The 16,638-nt window shown below is 36.7% G+C and overlaps 1 non-coding gene across 1 annotated transcript; it reads right to left on the reverse strand.

Annotated features, from left to right (window-relative positions):
* Positions 1–3,705: 3,705 nt before the first annotated feature.
* Positions 3,706–3,811, reverse strand: LOC112087410. The gene has a single exon (XR_002900097.1). It is a non-coding gene; the product is annotated as a small nucleolar RNA R71 (small nucleolar RNA).
* Between the last annotated feature and the right edge of the window lie 12,827 nt (positions 3,812–16,638).

The raw sequence follows: 16,638 nt of genomic DNA on the forward strand, positions 1-16,638 counted from the left end.
GAGCACCACACAAAACCATAAAGAATATCGTCTACAAGGAGATTTTTGCCAACATATAGACTATATTTTTTTAAATAAGGCAAATATTATTTAGAGTAAGATATCAAACTACATTGAAAGATTATTTCAAAACTATTTACAAAGTTATTTAAAACGATTTTATGATTAAATTTAAAGTTAATTATCAGAATCAATTATTTACAAACTAAAAATTACACTGTTTTAGTTCAATATTTTTGTTAATGTGCTTAACTTCATTGTTATCTAGGAGTGTTATACTATATATTATCTTTCATTTGATAAAAAATAGGCTACAAGAAATTATAAAAACAACCATGCACAACAATAGAGATACAATAAACAAAAAAAAAACATCCAAAAGTTTAAAAAGACACATAATACTCTCTATCATTATCCTATGATAAAAAAAAACAAGACCTAAAACTGCAAACATAATACATAACAAAAGATTTTAAACTAAAAAAAAAATAAACTCTGAATAACACAAACAAACCATGTCTAAAATACGTAGAACAATGACCAAAAGATCTTGAAACAATTTAAACAAAATTATTTTGATATTAACATGCATTTTCTACTCTTTTTTACTATGTTATCACAATCGTCTACAAACAATAAAATGCATACTCAATAAAAAAAACTAAACTACTACTACATTTTCAAAAAAATCAAATAAAAATTAAATCAGTTTGCGCCAGAAGCGGGCAAGTTAACTAGTTTAGGTACTTATTTGTTTTTGTTTAACTTTTTTTTCTATTAAAGATCCTTCAGCCGCGGCAAGAAGAGGTTTTGCCGCGGCTGCGACACCTTGGCCCGTGGCCAGCTTCAGTTCGGCCATCTTTGGCCACTTAATAAATCCAAGTTGGATCAAGCACCACTCCACATCATCCACCATCCACCATTCAACATCCTACCACCTCCATAACCACCTCACAATCCATCACCAACACCAGGTAAGTTTTTCTTTCCTCTCATCTTTTAAATTTTTCACATACTCTATTTCTCATCCTTGCCTGATTTATTTCACACTGGGGACAGTGTCCTTTAAGTCTAGGGGAGGATTTTATTCCTTTCTAACCATCTTTCTTGCATGATCCTTTGCATTCTGCATTTTTCTTAAATGTTTCCCATTTTTTAGGTTTTCGTAAAACTTTTCAAAAGTCTTTTGAGTTTCAAAAGATGTTTTCAAAGGTCAAATATATTTTGAGGGAATAATTACAAAATCGAAGATGATAACCAACATGTTTGCTTCTACACCAATCATTCATAAAAAGCTCTTTCAAGGTTTAGTACTAGACTAGGAGGTAGCTAGAGTACTTACACTACGAAATCCCACCAGAGGACTTCTATTCATGGAGATAATTTTTGACAGGATATACTAGCTCATTCTACTTGGACTTAATCTTGACATCTAATTTTTTCATCAACGATTTTAAGAAGGCATCATGATATACATCTAGGACATCTTGACCTTATTGTTACCATTCTTTGTTGCCCTAGATGGCCAGTTCATCTTTAGCTGGTACCTCACCCTTAGCCCAAACCTTCATGTTCAAACCTCATACACTCTCTTTTAAGTCTATGTTGACAGATATGTGCAAAAACGTCGGAGTGGAAGGAACAACATAGTTTGGTATTCACCTAAGAAGTTATGGATTCACAACCTGGACAAAAATCCAAGTCTGGGGGAGTTATAAGGAGAACCTGAAGGAAGGAAATCAGAAATCTTGAAGCAAAGAGAATGTGACTGGAAACTGTGGGGGCATCGACAGTTCCATCCTCTCTTGCTGTTTTTGCATAATACCATGTCTCTCCAGAAAAAGGTAACCTTAAACACATAAGCCTTACCATTAAAAAACCTTTTTGATACCTAACCTTGAATGCTTTGTTTAATGTCCTTTTGATGAGAACCACTGAAACACTAATGAATGTTAAGAGCTAGTTTACTAGAAGTTAGTTCTAAGTGTGTGGATTTTCGCATGACGGATTAACGGACTAGTTATGTTTATATTTTGGTGAGAATTTTCTAGACTTGATCTGATTGATGCATTGTCCATAATGAAGGTGTAGAAGTATGGTTGCTGATATTTTTGAGTTCCTTCTCATTTTTGTTGAATGATATTTTTCCAGATTAGATCTTGTTTTGTTTGAGAACAAATAAAGTCTTAAGTCTGGGGGAGTTGATAACACCTGATTTTTACCACTTTTCACCATTGATTTCAAATGTTTTTTCAAAGGTTTTACTTAGTTTTAGGAACTTTTATTATGATTTCCATGTATTTGTAGTTTCAAGGCTCTTTTCAGGAAACTTAGGGAATATGATGGCAAAATGGAAGAAATCCACATTTTTAGCTCAGAGTCAGACCGTCAGAAGTTCAGCCTCAAATGAAGATTTTCTAACCGTCCGATCCAGCTCAAATTTGGAGACAATCAAAAGGAGACAGCCGGCTTTCCATAGCACTTTACATCACATAGCTCCAACGGTGCAATCAAAAGATACATGGAGAACAAGTTGACCCAGTTCACCAGTCCCGGAAGACTCTCACCCGCGGCAAAAGCATATTTTACCTGCCCTGGAAGACTGTCACCCCCGGTGGACCTTAGGACGAGCCACAAGGCCCAACATCAAAGCCCACTTCGCCATTTCTCTTCAGAGAAGCCCTAAATGAGACCTGGAAGACCTTAGGACATATAAATACATTGTTTAGCAGCCCTAAACGTGTGTGTGCTCCTGTAATGAGATTTTGAGCCACCAAACTTTGTTTTTCTAGGGTTAGGCGATGGAGATGGGGATTCTTCCCCTGATCCATTTTTCTTTCTCCTTTCTATCTAATTAACTTTTCTGTTTTATCTTTTGCATTCTTTCATGTCTTTTATCATCCATTGCATCATGTAGATCTATCCCAGAGAGTTAAGTTTCTTGTACTCTTGGTGTGCAAATCTTGATCTCTATGGATTGATCCTCAAGTATTGCAACGACATGAGTAGACTTGAGTAATAAATTGCAAAAGTTCTACTATCAATTTAGCGCTGTTTCCATTGGGATTTAGCATTAGCCATTAGGATTTAGATTCTATCTGAGACTAAGATTTTATTTTTACTATGTCAATGTATCACTAAGAACATGCATCTCTTTGAGATGATAAATTTTCTCTTGAGCTTTGAAAGGTACCAAATTCACAAAAAAAAAATATAGAAAGACACGTTCTACTGAGCTGTTGGAGATGGACGACCACAAAAGCATTCTTCAAGCTCCAAAACCTCATCAAATGCCACAACTTCAAGCACTGGCTACAACTCTGACCCAAGCTCCAAAGAAAAAGCCTACAATTGGAAGCTGTGACACTCCTTGTTGTCATGGATTGAGATAAGGAATCCAGCCTCCTCCAATATGCTGATGCCTATGAGATCAAAGTGAGCTTGGTTAGATTGATTCAAGACTCTAATTATTGGGGTTAGGAGTGAAGAACCCATATGATCATTTGGACTCCTTTGAGAGGTTGTGTGACACATTTGGGACTGGAGGAGTGCCCCAAGACAGTATCAAGCTCATCTTGTTCCCATTTTCACTTGGAGAAAAGGCAAGCAAATGGGAGAGAGCACTACCAGATCACTTAGTCAACTCTTCGGATGATTGCAAGAAGATCTTCCTCCAAAGGTTCTATCCCACTCAAAGGACAATCCAAACTAGGAAAGACATCTTGAGCTTCAAACAAGGAATCCATGAGACCTTTGATGAAGCATGGGAGAGACTTGAAGGATACACTAGAGATTGTCCTCATCATGGGTTCCAACAAGAAGCTATCCTCAGTATCTTCTACTGGGGAATTGATAGAGAGCATAAATGGACATTGGATGTAGCTAGCAATGGGTGTTTTGCAAACCTTACCATAGAACAAGGAGAGCTACTTGTTGAGAATTTTTCCAAGAGTAATCAAAGCTACAAGGAGCTTGATATTAAATCGTGTCAAGATGGTCAAGGAGAAGTGGAGCTTTGTTTTCAGCAAGAATTTGTTCCACAAGGGCAAGTTGCTTCAAAGCCTCAAGAGATGGAGTTGAACATCATGTTCCAACAACTTCTCAAGGGACAAGATGAGATCACAAGAAGAATAAAGAGTTCTTACAATGATCTCCACAACAAAATAGAGAGAATGAGACATAGAGATCAAAGATCATGAAGCTGCTATAAAGGAGATATAACTTCTACTCAAACCTTACCATAGAACAAGGAGAGCTACTTGTTGAGAATTTTTCCAAGAGTAATCAAAGCTACAAGGAGCTTGATATTAAATCTTGTCAAGATGGTCAAGGTGAGGTGGAGCTTTGTTTTCAGCAAGAATTTGTTCCACAAGGGCAAGTTGCTTCAAAGCCTCAAGAGATGGAGTTGAACATCATGTTCCAACAACTTCTCAAGGGACAAGATGAGATCACAAGAAGAATAAAGAGTTCTTACAATGATCTCCACAACAAAATAGAGAGAATGAGACATAGAGATCAAAGATCATAAAGCTGCTATAAAGGAGATATAACTTCTACTCAAAGGTCAACAAGAAGACCTTGCTCTTAGAGGTCCTTCCTCATAAGTCAATGAGAATATTGAGCAACTCAGTGGGGATGTGACCCTTGGAACTGAATTTTTGTTGATAAAGGACGCCCATGGAGCTTCTAGAGAAAAATTTCAAATTGTTGCTGAAGAGAAAGCCAAGCAGAAGCTCAAGAAAGAAGAAAAATCTATTGAGCTGCCAGCCTATGTGCCTCCAAGTTTCTGTGATGAGATTCAACACTTTGAGATGAATTATGTGGGGACTTGTGGAATGAAAGAGAACTATCAGTCAATTGGAGCTTGTGAGAAAAAAAAAAGAAAGCCAAAGAAAGCTTGATCTTGAGTTTATTGATAGTGATGATGTAGATTGCTTAGAACTTCATTCTTCTACACCAATGAGGAAAGAAGTTTTTTGCAAAGTAGTTCAAGAGAAAGGTGAACTGCCTTTTTGATACTTGGATTTGTTCATGTTCAGCTTGTACTCACTTGATACGTGACCAACTACCCAACAATCTTTTGCACAATGACATGGCATAAAGGCCACGAGAAGAGCCATGGCATACATTCAACCCAGATTTCATTGCCACGGGAAACAGGCCACAGCGTGGAGAGTCTGGTCTGAGGCGTGGCACAGCACCCATGATCCCAAAAGGCCGGGTCAGGACCCAGTTTGTCCTGCGCTGACCCGGTTCTGAGTATATATATATATATATGTTTTTAAGCCAAAAACGTAGGGACCTTTTATTCCATGTTCGTTCTTTTTCCATTTTTGTGATACACCAGACATGTTAAGAGATTCTCTTGGGTTTTAATCAAATCAAGGAGTGTTTGTTATCATTTTACCATCTCTTCTTCTCATGTAAACTTCTAATCATGCTTAACTACTCATATTGCAAAGGATTAAGAGAGTTAAGTATGATTAGTGAGTAGTTTTTTTATAAGGTTCTAGATATGTAGATTAGGGTGCCTAGATGTTATACTAAGGTGTTTACGAGTTATTTCATTCATTTTTTCTTTCTCTAAATAGCTATTCTTAATGCTAGATCTCTCATAATCAGTTTGGTCTAGAACTTAGACATTTCACCCCCCCCACAAGGTGTTTGATGAAATGCCTAAACAAGCTATTTAGAGGTTTATGCTTTGATCACCATGGGAATGCTTATTTGAGGTAAATGACTTTTTAAAGCATCTTAATGCATACTGTATTACTCTAATGAGAACTAGGTTTGAATATGGATTAATATTGTGATTAATACCTTGGGAAAGGATTAGTCTTGTTTAGAGTTCTCAGTTAATTGAAATTATATGGTTGTTTGTGTTAGCATCTTAGTTTATCATCAACAGCACCCTGATTCACTATCATGTCTAGAACCTTAGCTTTTATGATTGCTTAATCTTGTTTTGTTAAATTGCTTGCACTTGTTTTCATTTGATCAATATGTCTTTTAAAAACCGGCATTATGTTACCTGATGTGCTCAAGTTTTAACCCTAGTTTTCTGCAAGTGCACAGATGTACGTTGTAATACTTAGGGGTCGATCCACTGAAGACCAAGTAACTACAATATGAATTTACTTGAGATGAGAACTGAACTAAGATGAAAATATGGGTGTTTGTTTGGGGGTTTTGAATAGTGACAAAAATAACAATTAATAAACTTGAAAACAAGTAAACAATAAGATCAAATCAATACAAGAAGGTGTTGGGCATTAGAGAATTTGCCGGGAACTATAGACTAACTAACAAATTAATTAAACATAGGGTTTTCTGTAGTTATGTTTTTGAAAACAAACAAAGACTAACCTACTCAGATAGTATTAACCACAAATTCATCCACTCAGATTTACTAAACTCCCATTAGTTTGCTAAGCATCTAGACAAATTAATTCGATAATTTCACAAAACGTTTTAGATTGAATCACGCCATCTAAGAGAATTTTCTCATCTAAATAAGGTTAGTCGATTCGACAACACTTACGGTGAGTAAATGAACCTAATCGCAGTATCCAGATGGTCGATCCAAGCTACATACATGAAACACAAATTTGGACGAAGAACTTTAAAGATAAAGCCTAATATGACAAATTAGAAATCAATCCATGAATTCCCTTTGAAAAATCCTTTAAACCCCAATAAATGAATCACTTAATTATAGTGTATAAGAACATCATAAAAGTATTGTACTTTGCTGGAAATTAAATAAGAGAAAGGTAAAGAACGAAGAACGCAGAACGCAGATGGAGATCCATGAAGGCTCCTTTGGAGACTCCTTCTTCTCCCAAATACAGCAACTGTGAAGGTGTGCGGCTCTCCTCTCTTCTCTCTCTCTACGGCTTGGTGATTAGAATGACCTAAAACGAGTATATATAGCCTTCTAATTCGTCGGAAATGTCTAGGGTTTGAAGATAAGTGGTGGGCTTAATTTGGGCATGAATTAGGTCATCTTGGGACGTGAATGATGTCTGGTCGCGGTTGCGGTGGTCCTAACCGCGGGGAATCATGGTCTGGCCGCGGTCGCGGCTTATGCTCTCCTTCGAAACTGTATTTTCTGTTTTAGTGCATTGAGAATATCTGAAGATCTAACCGTTGGATTGCCTTGAAACCAATTGCATTAGAAAGCTGGTTATCTCCTCATTGTTATTTCAATTTTTGGGGTTGATCGGACGGTGAGAAAGTCTTCATCACTTGCTATATTTGTGACGGTCTGTATTTATCCAAAATTGTTTTTTGCTCCAAAATGCACATTTTTGCTCCAAGTTTCGTGAAAAGTCTTTTAAAATTCTAAAACATATAAACCACTTAAAAACCATTGAAAATAGAGTTAAAACACCTGCATTAGATGTTAAAACGATCCATAAAAGTGGTCAAAATCCAGTATTATCATTACATAGGGTAAGAATAATTGGACTAATGGATTTTTTTGGGAAAAATCACTTTCAAAAAAAGACGATTTTCCCAAGAAGCTACTTTCAGTGCGATCGTAATAAGTCAAAACCTCCATTCTCTAGCGTCTTTTGGCTGATGTTGGCTCCGGTTTCGGTAGAACTATTACTTTCTCTTTGTTTTTAGTTTCTAGTTGGAAAAGAACGAGTAAGAGAAGGCGATTATTAATGTGGTCAAACCCTCGTCATCATTGTCACAACGGAGAATGGATGTCGGCTGGTTGTGGTCGTTTCCTTCCTTCTCTCCATTGTCTCTTCTTCTCGATTTTCATAGTTTCTGATTCCAGTATTAAAACTAAGGCTTTCGTGATGTCTTTTCTCAAAAGACTGTCCTCTTTGAAGAGGTTTTTTCCGTTCAATGATTTTTGGTGTCTCTTTACCATCATCGACAGCTTTTGTCCGGCAAGCTCCAGTGATTTGTCTCTGTTGGGGATAATTTCCTATGGATTGTTTGCTCTGGCTTTTCCAAGTTTGGAACAAAACTTCACGGTTTTGCTCTTGAAACAACGGCCTTGGAAACCTCTATGGGAACATTGACAAAATCATGTTAATGAAGATGACGCCATCCTCATTATCTATAACATTGACACTCCCCTATGTCAATCTTAAATTATCAGCATAGGATAAAGACTGCATTGATCGAACAATCTACAATAAAATCAGTGGTAAAGGATGATCTGCTACAAATGATGTTTTTTCTTATCTATGCATTCGAGAATATCAGATACTACAAGGCCTAACAAAAGAGAATGAAAGAAAAGGAGCTTGTAGCCAATATAGATGATGATACATTGACTGACGCAATAAGATGTTGCATTGGTCAGAATTAGACTTCAAGGAAAGCATTAGCGACTTTTATATTAGAAGCTCTTGATATCATCGGATTGGGGATCTATGCGTATAGGCTAATATGGGATGCTTTACTGAATATTATAAGACATGTTTCAGAATCATCTCCAGCAACATTTCAGTTAATTTTATTTATCAGAGTAATGCGAAAAGTAGTTTGGAGTTTCATCAGAAAGATGATAGCCAACAAAAAGTATATGAAGGAGGATATAACAGATTTCATCTGTTAGCCTATAAGGTCTCTGAAATGATAGCTTGGTTACTCTCCATTCCTTCATTGAAATTTTTTCAATTTTCTATATTTGAGTATGTAACAATTGTTTTGGAATTGTTTTTGTATCTTGTAAACTCTTTATGATATCAATATATTTGATTTGCCATTAAAAAAAATGGACCGATGGTCCGGTTCAGTATGACCCAAAATATTTTTCAAATATAGAGAATTTTGTTACGATACGGTATTTTTGGTTATGTTCGGATATGTTGGCATATACGGTATATATCTTAGACGTTCAGATCTGGGTATATCTTATACTAGATTCTCTCCTTGTACTATATATACAGAGGTATTTTTCCAATATCAATACCACAGAACATTGATAAACCAATACTTGAGGTTTATGAGATGGTAACAGAAATTAGAAGCTCATTTCTTACTTTTATGACTATACTCTCTTCTTTCTCTAATCCTTTTTTTTATTACTCCAGATGGCTTCCGATTCTACTATTTCTGATACTCCAAAAGAAAAAACTGTGTTCGCTGTTTTGAATCAAAAAGTAGAGATACAACGACGAACAATCTCTCATTATGATCTTACATCGAGTGATAATCTTGGATCGCTGATCTCTCAGCCCTCATTGTGTGGTAACAATTATGACGAGTGGGCTACCAACATACGTCTTGCTCTCTCGGCTCGGAAGAAATTCGGGTTTGTGGATGGGTCAATCCCAAAACCGAGTGACGACTCCGATGATCTTGAAGATTGGTGGACCAATAACGCATTGGTCGTGTCTTGGGTGAAGAACACAATCGATCCAGGCCTTTGCTCGGCCGTTTCTCGACCATTTCTCTTCGTGATGTTGCTCATGATCTCTAGGAACACATCAAACAGAGATTCTCGTTGAAAAATGGGCAAAAGATTCAGCGACTGAAAGTAGAACTAGCGATGTGTCGGCAAAGAGGGTTGGCCATCGAGGCTTAATATTGAAAGCTGCTGCAGATTTGGAAAACCTTGGATGACTATCGTCACACGACGAATTGTTGTTGTCTAAAAGGAGGAACACAGTGAAGATAAAGTTCATCAATTTCTCTTGGGAATTGACGAATCTGTTTTCAGTGTGGTGAAGTCGTCTTTGTTATCACGTGATCCGCTTCCCACACTTGATGAAGCATATAACGTGTTAACTCAAGATGAGAAATCCAAAAGTGCTGGCTTTATTATTGATAATCGAGCTGATGGTGGGTTCAGTTTTGCGGTCCTAGCAACACAAAATCTTTTTCCATTCACAACGACAAAGGGTCTGTTTGTGCAAGCTGTGGCAGAAACGGCCACGTGGCAGAGAACTGCTTTCGCACCATCGGATATCCTCAATGGTGGGGTTATCGTCCATGGTCCAGAGGCGGTCCTCCTTCTCATGATCAAGGCAAAAATTAAAGACGTGATTTTGGCGAAACCAAATTTTGGTGAATACCGTAGCTGGGAGTTCTTCTCACACGGAAAATTCAATGATTGTTGGGGCTGATCGTTTGGGTTTCAGTGGTCTCAAAGAGGATGAATGGCATATGTTGATGCAAATGTTGAATGAACGAAAGCAAGGAGCTGGTGAACAACAATTCGCAGGTATGTTTTTTCTTGGTTCCTGGTTATTGACACCAGCACGTCAAATCATATGACGGGAAATGCAGATGTTCTTTTTGATATACGTGATATGCTTCCTATGTCTATTAATCTTCCAGATGGGAGGTTTGTTATTCCTGATCATATGGGTTCAGTTAGGATGAGTTCTCGTTTGACTCTACATAACATGTTCTATGTTGCTGATCTGAAATGTCATCTCATCTCTGTTTCACAGCTTACTCGGAATAGTGCTTGTGTGTTTCAACTCACCGATAAGCTTTGTGTAATCTAGATAAGCATCACCAGGACGCTGATTAGAGCGGCTGAGCAGGTGCAAGGTCTGTACTTCTTTTGGGGAATGGAAACTGCAGCTGTGATGAATCACATGGATCAGATCTCTGCTGAAGTATGGCATCAACAGCTTGGTCACCCTTCCTCTAAAGCGGTGGAATTGCTTTCTGGTGTTTTTAGGAGTAGTGATAGGTGTAATGATTCTGGTGTTCTTGCTAATAAGACGTGTGAGGTGTGTATGTGTGCCAAACAAATACGAGATGATTTCCCTTTGAGTTCTAATAAAACAACTTATGATTTTCAACTCGTGCACTGTCACTTATGGGTTCCGTATTGAACCTCCTCCTTATGCCGATAAAGTTATTTTTTAAGATGATTATTTACGTGCAACCTGGATTTATTTGCTGCGATCTAAACATGAAGCACCAAATTCACTAAAGACGTTCATTGCTCTTATTGAAAGAAAATTCAACAAGAAAATTCAAACGATTCGTAGTGACAACGGCTCAGAATTTCTTTGTCTAAGAGATTTCACTGTAAAGAAAAGTTAAAGTAAACCATTTAAGGTCAGAGAACCTCCCTCCGTAAAGGAGAAAGTTGATAAAGTAATAAATAAAATACTCTTATAATAATAAAAATAAGATTAAAAGAGATCCTATTTCTATGTGATGTCATTTTATATGAAGTTAACCACCTTTTAACCACCATTATACCAATTTAAACTGATTTTATAATGTGACCATGTCAAAATACGAACATGATAAGAATCAATACTTTAAAATAGATTCGTGTTCATGCTACTACATTTCAGGGACTACAAACTAGTGTTTTAAAATATTGAAAATAATAAACAAATTATACGAATCTCACCATACCCAACCCATAAGTGTCATATGCTTCTATAGTCACTTTATCAAGCTTAAGCCAATAATGATGCAAGGAATACGTATAATAATATTCATAATTTTTTCGCATTAACAAGTTGATAAATTGATTTTATAACCAATAATGAAGCGTATAACTGATAACACCGTATTTTGACCACTTTTATGGATCGACTTTAAATGCTTTTCAAATGTTTTTTTTATTTTTTTAAAGTGTTTTAAGTATGTTTTTCTAGTATTTGTAGTCACAAGACTCTTTTCAGGTAATTAAGGCAAAAGGTGTGCATTTGGGAGCAAAAGATCATTTTGAATAAATTCGGGCCGTCAGAAGTTTCACATCCGATGAAGAGTTTCTCAGCGTCAGATCATCCCCAAAATTGGACATAATATAAAAGAGACAACTAGCTTTCAAATGCAATTGTTTTGGAGACAATCCAATGGTTAGATCTCCGGATATCCTTGATGCACTGAAGACATGTTCTGCAGTCTCGCGAAGGAAGCAGGCGCAGAATGAAAATTCAACCTCACAAGCCAATTCACCGCGGGTAGAAGCCTCGCAACCAGGACCGACTAAAAGGCTGGCCCATGACCCCGTTTGAAGCCCAATTCGTCTTCTCTTCAAAACAAAACCTGAGGACGAGTGGAGAGAGTTGGAGACCTATACATATGTATCTTTGGAGACCTATTTTCGTTTTTCTCAGAAGAATCCCTTTTGGGAGCCACCAAATTTAGTTTTCTAGGGTTTTTATGTTCTTATGTTCTTAGTTCTTAGTTTAGGGAGATAGAGATTTCTCTTGAATCCTCTTTATTTTCTACCTTATTTTAATTCGGTTTTTACTTCTATGCATCTTTCAATTTCGTTTTCATCTTCTTCATATTAGATTAGTTGTTTTAAAGGATTTAAAGAGAAGTTATATATCTCCGAGGCGAGCTCTCGAAATCGAGATGCTTCTTCTTCATCTCCTTGTCTCTTTTTCTCTACTTCTTTCTTCTTATTACTTTATGCACGTCTTCTCTTATTACTTTATGCACGTTTTTGAATAATGAGGTATGAATTTAAAGGCTCAATCAAAGGGAATCGACTATGTTCGGTAGGGATCTTCGCGAGATAAACCAAAGCTGAATTCAAGAATTTTTTTTTCTAAACTTATACTTAAAGCATGGATCTAGCGTTGCAAACTAGAGACTGATCTTGGTTTTCATTTGGGGGCAGATCTAGTTTGAGAAGAGCAGATCGACCATAGGAGTGGAAACCTACCTATGGGAGATTTAAGCATACTGCATCTTTTCTCTTCCATGGCCAGAGTAGAAACCTACTGGTCAGGGTTGAGAGAGATAGTTGGTTATGATCACGACAGTGGCGTATTCATACGTTCGTAACCCAAGTTCTAAGAATAGACTTATCATCGATTTATTCACTTCTAGTTTTTAAAACCCTTTTTAAAACCCTTTTTTAAAACCCATTTTAATACCATTTTCAATCGCTTTTCAAATCCCTTTTTAAAATACATTTTAGAAGTTGTGACAACCTATCCAAAATCCCGTTTTTCGTCTTAGATTTCATTTACTAATTCTGGTTCTAAGGTTCTGCAGGTAAAGCATGGATTCTCTGTGGATCGATACCCTAAATACTACAACGCACTGCTGTGCACTTGCAGATATCTAGGGTTATAAATTTAAAACATGAAGCCGCAAAGTATCAACCCTAGCAGCATCAAGTTTTTGGCGCCGTTGCCGGGGAATCCAATCGTCTTCACTTACACAATCTCAGAAGTTAGTGAATCGACTCAAAGACAACTTTTTCTTACCAATTTTCGGTTTTGTTTTCTTAGTTTCAGGTCTTTAAAAAACAAAATTATGTTCTGCCCGGTCGCAAGCTACCGACCCGCGGTCGTGCCTGCTCGACCCACGGTCGTTCCTGCTCGACCTGCGGTCGTGTCTGGTCGATCCGCGGTCGTACCTGCTCGACCCGAGGTCGTACCAGCTCGACCCAAAACAAATTTTCTTATCCCGGATCAATGGCATGATGACTTCCATCCATTCCCCTTCACACCTTCGACCATCCATCACCCTTTTCCATCACCATACCACCATACCATGATCCCGAGACGTCCAGGTAAGTTTTCTTCAATTTTTATCTTTTTTATTCATTACATTTTCTATTTCTCATCCTTACTCTGATTTATACATCCCGGCAAAGTGTAGTTTAAGTCTGGGAGAGGATTTCATTCCTTTCTAACCATCTTTCTTTCATGAGTCTTTGCATTCTGCAATTTTCTCTACAAAAAAAAAAAATTGATTTTCCAAAGTTTTTTCAAAGCAAAATACGTTTTGTGGGAATGATGACAAAAATCTATGATGATTACCAACCTGTATGCTTCTCACTATGCATGATAGCTCTTTTGAGGTTTAGTACTAGACTAGGCGGTAGCTAGAGTACTTGCACTACAAACTCCCACCAGAGGACTTCTATTCATGGAGATTCTTTTTTGACAGGATATACTATCTCATTTTATTTGGACTTAATGCCCGAGCGACTATTTACCAAAAACACAGGTCTCCGCTGCGGGATACCTAATGCGTTAGCTACAGCACTGCACGGGTTGATATTTAATTTTCTCATAATTGAATTTTAGGCAGGTATCATGTTATACATCTAAGACATCTTTTTCCTCATTTTTACTACTCTTTGTTGTCCTAAATGGTCATTTCATCCTTAGCTGGTACCATTCCATTAACCCAAAACTTTTATTTTCGAACCTCATGCATCCTCTCTTTAGTTTATATCAACAGATATGTGCAAAAATACCGGAGAGGGAAGAACGACACAGTTTTCAGTCACTCAAGAGAATGACTGAATGGAGTTAAGAAGGAAGAGTATCAGCAATCTTTAGCAGCCTCAGAAAGCTCATTCTTAATGGTAATTTTCGTGCATCTCTAAGACTCTATCTAAAGGTGTTTCCTTATTTAAATAAAATAAATAAATATATCAAAAAAATATATCAAAAAAAAAAGAAAAAAAGAAGAAAAAGAAAAAGAATAAAAAAGGAAAGGAAACAAAAGCTTAAAGAGTCTTAGATTGTCAAAATTATTCGGAGCAAAGACAACTAGTATTCATCTATGGGAGATATAATAACCTAGACAAAAATCTAAGTCCGGAAGGATTATAAGAAGAACTTAGAAGAAAATCAGAGATCTTACGGCAAGAAGAACTTGACTGAAAACTGTGGATATCAACTGTTCCATCCTCTCTTGTTGTTTTCCATAATATCATGGCTTCTTCAGAATTTAAGGCAACCCTAAACACTTTAAACCTCACCCCTAAAAAGCCCCTTTGAATACCTAGCCTTGATTGCCTTGTTTATTTTAATTTTGATGAGATACACTGAAATTTTTAATGAATGTTAAGAGCTAGTTGGCTGGAAGTTAGATCTAAGTGTGTAGATTTTTTGCATGACGGATCAACGGACTAGTTATGCTTGTATTTTGGTGAGAATTTCTTAGGCTACACCCAATAGATGCATTATGATTGATTATAGTGTAGGAGTATGGTTTCTGAGAATTTTGAGTTCCCTATGATTTCTGTTAAAGGCTTTTTCTAGGCTTAGATCTTGCTTTGTTTGAGGACAAACAAATGTTTAAGTCTGGGGGAGTTGATAACACCGTATTTTCACCATTATTATGGATCGACTTTAAATGTTTTTCAAATGTTTTTTTTATTTCTTTTAAGTGTTCTAAGTATGTTTTTCTAGTATTTGTAGTTCCAAGACTCTTTTCCGGTAATTAAGGCAAAAGATGCGCATTTTGGAGCAAAATATCATTTTGGATGAATTCAGGCCATCAGAAGTTTTACATCCGATGAATACCTTCTCACCGTCAGATCCTCCCCAAAATTGGACATAATATGAAGGAGACAACTAACTTTCAAATGCAATTGGTTTGGAGACAATTCAGAAGAATCCCTTTTGGGAGCCACTAAATTTAGTTTTCTAGGGTTTTTATGTTCTTATGTTCTTAGTTTAGGGAGATAGAGATTTCTCTTGAACCCTTTTTATGTTCTACCTTAAATTAATTCGGTTTTTACTTCTATGCATATTTCAATTTCGTTTTCATCTTCTTCATATTAGATTAGTAACATTAAAGGATTTGAAGAGAAGTTATATATCTCCGAGGCAAGCTCTCGAAATCGAGATGCTTCTTCTTCATCTCCTTGTCTCTTTTTCTCTACTTCTTTCTTCTTATTACTTTATGCACGTCTTCTCTTATTACTCTATGCACGTTTTTGAATAATGAGGTATGAGTTTAAAGGCTCGATCGAAGGGAATCGACTATGTTTGGTAGGGATCTTTGCGAGATAAACCAAAGCCGAATTCTAGAAATCTTTCTTCTAAACTTATACTTAAAGCATGGATCTAGCGTCACGAACTAGAGAGTAATCTTGGTCTTGGGTGTTGCGAAAGTTTCATTCGGGGCTAGATCTAGTTTGAGAAGAGCAGATCGACCATAGGAGTGGAAACATACCTATGAGAGTGCTATGAATATTTATGAGTATTAAGCATACTGCATCTTTTCTCTTCCAGGGCCAGAGTGGAAACCTACTGGTCACGGTTGAGAAAAATAGTTGGTTATGATCACGACAGTGACGTATTCATACATTCATGACTCGAGTTCTAAGAATTTACTAGGATCGATATTAAAAGCATTGTTCATATTTTAGACTTATCATGATTTATTCACTTCTAGTTTTAAAACCCTTTTTAAAACCCTTTTTAAAAACCCTTTCTAAAACCCTTTTCAATCCCTTTTCAAATCCCTTTTTAAAATACATTTTAGAAATCGTGACAACCTATGAAAAACCCCGTTTTTTGTCTTAGACTTCGTTTACTAATTCTGGTTCTAAGGTTCTACAGGTAAAGCGTGGAATCTCTGTGAATCGATACCCTAAATACTATAACGCACTGCTGTGCACTTGACGATATCTAGGGTTATAAATTTAAAACATGAAGCCGCAAAGTATCAACCCTAGCAGCATCAATAACCGAATTTGTTTTATATATGAGGTGGTATTACTAGGAATACGGTATAACCTCAAAAAGTACAACTATCTGGATGATGAGTATAACTGGAAATACAGGCACAACTACGTTTGAAATAATGTAGCGACACATGAGTTACGACATATGTTTTTTATCTAAACACGTATCCATGTCTTATCAGTTGGAACAATTAGACCCCACCACAATTATTTATTATTTATCAGGTTTATCCATG

The sequence above is a fragment of the Eutrema salsugineum genome, unplaced genomic scaffold (genome assembly GCF_000478725.1).
Source record: "Eutrema salsugineum unplaced genomic scaffold, Eutsalg1_0 scaffold_9, whole genome shotgun sequence".
Classification (NCBI taxonomy): Eukaryota; Viridiplantae; Streptophyta; class Magnoliopsida; order Brassicales; family Brassicaceae; genus Eutrema; species Eutrema salsugineum.